We start from the raw sequence: 6,000 nt of genomic DNA, 5'->3' as shown, positions 1-6,000 counted from the left end.
AATATTCAATTGAATGGTACTTGCTCACCTATTCATAACAATCAGAAAGATTCTAAAACTTAGCCACTGTTATAATGTGTGTACACAGAATATGTGATAAATGAAATTTTTTACAACTATGCTCCCTCACATATAGATTCACTATAGCAACCGACTGACCCACACCGTACACTTTATATTTATGCACAATAATTGGTTTGACAACCATGTTAGTTGATTTAAGGACATGACCTACCAATTTCTCTTCTACCTATAGAGTAAATTGATTAGGAGAAGCCTCTACATGATCAAACAAACATTATAAGTATACAATTCAACATTATGCACGTAAGTTGAGAAATTAAAATTTGAAAAATTATACAAAGCTGCCAAGTTACATCAGGAATGAAACCATTTATGCATAGTGGAATGTGAAAACCCAAGTAATATCATAATCGATAATTTTTGTACATGTCGTGTTAGGACATTAAACGACTCTACAATATTTGTTGTCATTATATTATGCCAGATACTAGGGAAGTAAACATGGGCCTAAAGTCGATAGTCAATGCCTTATAAATAAGCACCTGCTAATGGATTCTCATAATTAATCATGCGCATTGCCTCCTCAAAATTTGGTATCTGATACGCTTTTGTTACTCCTTAAAACAACCTATGTAAATGCTTTGTTTGTTTATACTTACTATGCATATTAGCTTTTATATAATGGTTGCACCAACCATGGTGTGCATTTGGGAACACTTATATTATGAAGTGAATGATAGCATGATGTTTATCTTAAATGATGACCAAATCTAGAAAATCATCTTTGCACACATGTAACGCTTTTAGAAAGGGGGTCTAAGTCGTCATTTCTTCTTTTCCCCCCACACCAAATGTCAAAAGATAAATTTAGTTGTTTCCATCCTTACCCATAATAACAAACAATGTACTCCAATATCGTCCTTTTAAAAAGGATCCATCAATACAAATGACGGGATGACAATATTCTCAAAATGCTCTAATTGAGCATCCTAAAACCATAAAAACAAAATGAAACTGATTATCAATATCAGTGTCAATGTGTGTAATAGTATCAGGGTTTCTTCCTTCCAAGTTGTAACAATATATTGGTATTTGTCTAAACAACTCTTCAAGGGAACCTCTAATCTTATTCAATGCCCAATTCTTAGCATACTAAGCTTAAGTATAAGAGATATCTATTTTGTACCTATCTGCAATATTCATTATAATGTCTTTTGGCCTATAGACACGTTCAGCTGCAGTAAACACAGATTGCAATATTTTCCAAGTGTTCATTTGTCTACTTGTCTATGGTGAGGCATTATGACATTCGGAGGGCAAGTGTGAGGTTCCAACTTTTGTAACACAAAAATGTTAGTGTTTTGTAATTTTACTCCTCTTACTTTCCATTTACATTAAGAATGTGCACATTTTATATGCCCTTTTTTTTGTTTGAATTTGCCACCTTGAACTGATAATTCTTTTCCAAAGCATCACTATACATCGTATCTATCAACACTTGTTTACATGTAAATTGATTATTTAATTTGATTCTCTCATCTCATGGTGGAGTTGAATGTAATAAAGTACCCTCATTTTCCACATCCTTGTAAGGCTGTAAACTACTAAAAAATAGATTTGGAACTTGTACATTAATAGGAATGGGCCTACTATGCATTGTTGGAGTGTTATGAAATGAACTTCCCCCAACCAACCTGTTTGGACTAACCCCCTATTTCATGACCACCTTAGTTATCACCTCTGTTTTCACCATTATCATCACCATCATCATCACATTTGTCATCACCAATATCATCACCCTCGTTATCACTAGCATCATCACCCCAATTATCGTAACCATCATATTCTTTTTTATTCGATTGGAAATTATCTATTGAAACATCACCCATCTCATAACATCTCTTTGGTGTACCTTGAAAAAGGTCTTACTGCCTTGCTATTTCATCATGTACCCTAACCTTAATACTATTACCTTTAGGCATACTTTCTGGTTGTGTCTTACCATATATGTTATCCAAAGAGTTCACCTCATCATCCATGGCTTCAAATGATTGAACTCCTGGTTGTGGTTTAGTTTGTTGTTGTTGCATGTTGGTTCTGACTTCTGTAGGCCTTATAAACACTGCAAGAAATAATGGATCCCTTTTATGCGTCTTAGATAACCCCATCATACTCTGAATATCAAAATCTTCTTTTAACAAATATGGTACATTACTATAGGTGGTCGGATTTTGCATATAAATTTTTACAATATTGCAACTTCGATTAATACATAAACGAGAATACACTACTTCTACAAATCCATCATACTTTATTTATTTTTATTGATTGATTCAAATGTCTAAACTCTACCAACATATTTTAAACTGTTATTATCTCCGTTAACCCAATATCCACCATATCCAAGCAAATACATTACCTTACCGTTTTTTGTTTGTACACACAAAATTTTAATTAATTAAGTAACCTAGAAACATAACAACCATAAATAGAAACAGAAACTTCAAAGAGACAAAAAAAAGAAAACAACGCAAACGCAAACCTCGTAAACCCTACAAACTGCGTAAACACAGACTCTACCAACCCCGTAATTTACCAGAAAATACAAGGATTTCCATTTTCCTTAGATCTGGGCACCCAAACTATTGACTGTACAAATAATGTAACTATTTAACCAAAAAATAATTCAACCTCTCTCAGAAAACCATCATTAAAGTATTTTACTTTTATCTCCAGAAGAGTTATTCAATTCACAATTTTTTTAATAAAGTTGCTATTTATATAAAAGAAACTTAACTTGGTATATGATGATGATGAATGGCAAACAAAATGACTAAAATGTATTGTTGTCGAAGTGTTGAAAGAAGAGATAATAGTAAAAATAAGACGAAAACGGGGAGAGGAGATTAGTTAAGTGAAGTAAAAAAACAAAGTATTATTGGAACAAAAATATGAGTTTGCTTATAAAGGCAACAAGTGCAAAGGTTGGCCTAAAAACATATAAAAGGTAGCATATTTGTCTATTTTAATTAATTTCCCTTTTCATTAATGTCTTTCATTTTAAGGAGGTAGCATATCAATTGACAGTTAAAACATCTTTGCTTATTGTTCTAAAATTGTTCTTAGATTTGTCTATACCCATCTCACTGTCTTAAAAAAAAAAAAAGTTGTGTATCTATTTTTAACATACAAATCAATATATTTAACATATATCAAATCATGTGATAATACATATAAATATATATTTATTTATGTATTCAAAATAAGTATATATAGTATTTACTCATTAAAAAACTGTTTCTCTTACTTTGAAACTATGACTTTATTTTTTGAAACAAATTAAAAAGACAAATGAAATTCCTGTATCAAAAAATCGTTTGAGGAGAAGAGAAGGTTAATTAAATATTTTATGAATTTTTAAATTGTTAAGATATATTTTAGATAAATAATATTTGTGTAAAACTTAAAACAAAATCTATGTGAGTGTGGAGTTAAAATAGTAAATATTTTAATTATGAATCATGATGCTTCAATTGGCCAGATATTTACAATAAATGTTTAAGTGCATTGAATGGGAGTGATGATGACATTGCACATCACCTAAAAAGGATAAAAAAGGCTAGTTAAATTTCATTTTTATAAGCTCTTAAACTGAAGACATGTTCCGGGTGTTGAATAGAACTAGTAATTTTTAATACACCTATTAATATGATATGATATGATGAGATAGAAAAATTGAGTTAGAGTTAGAGTTCTTTTTTTTTCAATCTACAAAAAATATAATTTGGGTGAAACTTTATTTTAGCTACAAAATAACTTAAAGTGGTAATTGTTATAATTATAATACAAATGAATAATATTAATAATAAATTCATTAAATCATATTTCTTATAAAACTATTAAGTGATAAGGTGTGTGCCAAAATTTTTTTAGCAAGTTTTAGATAAAAATAGTAAATTACAATTATTTTCAAAGAAGTTCAATTTTTCCAATTTATTTATTTTAAACATTTCTTTTTTTAACCTTTATAAAATCAAAATTTATAATTCTATAAATTTCATTGTTTTAAAGATATTTTATTATTTTTAACTTAACAATTATTTCTTATCTTAAATTCCATGTAATTTTTATGATTTCAAAAAATGTTGTATATTTCTCATTTATCCACCTATACAATTAACTTCTAAATATTCATGAAATTGCTATTATATTTCATACAATGGATAACTGGCGTGCTTCTTAATTCTCATTGATATATTTACATATTTTGATGAGCTAGTTTTCTGTGTTTGTTAATTAACTGAGGTAATATTACTTTATTTAAGACATTCATGAGCAAGAAACAAAATTAATAAGCAGTAGTTAAGTTCCACTAAACAATTTGTTTTGATAAACGTGCATTTTGTATATAAATTTGGCGTTTCGTATCAAAATATTGTTTTTTCATTTTGACAAAACTTGTCATTCCATTTAACAAAGTGTCATTTTGCAGCAAGTCTTATTATTCGTAATAATTCGTATTATTTTTTAATAAAATGTGTTATTTTATAATAAATTATGTAACTATATATGTTTTTATAAGATATAACTCAGTATATAATTTGGGTCAATTTAAATAGTGTCAAATCATTCTTAAATTTTTTAAATCAAATTACGGTTAACAGTTATCTATATGATTATATTATATTTTGAATTAGGCTAGAATTGGTATACTGTAACCGAAAATCAAAACTAATACACATAAAATGATAAAAAGAACTGCCATGTTTATGAAACCCACACACAAACTCGGTGATGGTGTGGTCTCAAAATAGACAATATTTCAAATGTGATCTAAAAATAAATATGCCAGAATATTTTAATGATCTTGGAAAGATGTTTAAGATGCATAACAAATATTAAATCTCCGTTGAGAGGGGAATGCTCGGAAAACCCTGCAGTTGGCGTAGTGGTCTGGCTGCGGCAATGATACCCTTGGAACAAAAACTTGTACCTAGCCGGCCCCGCCTAGTATGAGATAATAAATATATTATATTACTTCTCTCTCTCTCCCTTTGTATATAAACTCTTATATTTTTATATAAATATTAATTTAAATATTAATAATAATATATTATTATATTATTAAATAATTTTAAATAATAAATTAACATCAATGATATATAATTATTGGTATTCAAATTAATAATCGATATAAAAGCACTCCACAATACTAAATATTATATCTCTCAACTGGTACGATTATTTGCCTTTAACGTATCTCAGGCAACCTAGGGTTGGTGCAGGATTGAGGTAGGTCTGAAGATAAAGGTCACATTGGATAGGCTTGGAGATTAACAACATATTTGGTTTAGAAATATTTTATTATAAAAAATAAAAATTATTAAAATAAAAAATTATTATTATAAATTATTACTATATTTGATAAAAATTATAGATATAAACAATTTTTGCATTTTGTTAGATGTAATAAAATAATATTAAGATATAATTTTACTTACATATCTTAAAGATTATTGCGTTTAATATTCAAAAAATATTATTCAAATTACTTGTTATATTAATTAAAAAAATGTATTTTTGCTTTAAAAAATTAATAAATAAGGATTGAATTGTAATAAAATCAATATTATTTTAGTAATTTTTTAATATCTAAAGTAGAGGTGACAACTAGATTACCTTGCAAACTCAATTCTGAAAATTACTATTCATTTCACAAAATAATTTGTCTTTCAATTTTAATCAATCAAATAGCATCAAAATCATGCAAATTATATATCATTGGAAAAAACATTCAAAGAACTTTCTAACGGTATATAATGTCAACCACAACTCAATCAACAAGACATTCAAAACTAGCTTCAAAATTTACAGGCAAAAACTGAAAATTGCAAAATCATACAATGTAAACAGTACTCAAGGCATACAACACACATTCAAATCTTCACACTTTGTATTTCAAGGGTAACAAAAAAA

Source organism: Mangifera indica, chromosome 14, assembly GCF_011075055.1.
Source record: "Mangifera indica cultivar Alphonso chromosome 14, CATAS_Mindica_2.1, whole genome shotgun sequence".
Taxonomy (NCBI): domain Eukaryota; kingdom Viridiplantae; phylum Streptophyta; class Magnoliopsida; order Sapindales; family Anacardiaceae; genus Mangifera; species Mangifera indica.
This window is presented reverse-complemented; position numbering follows the sequence as displayed.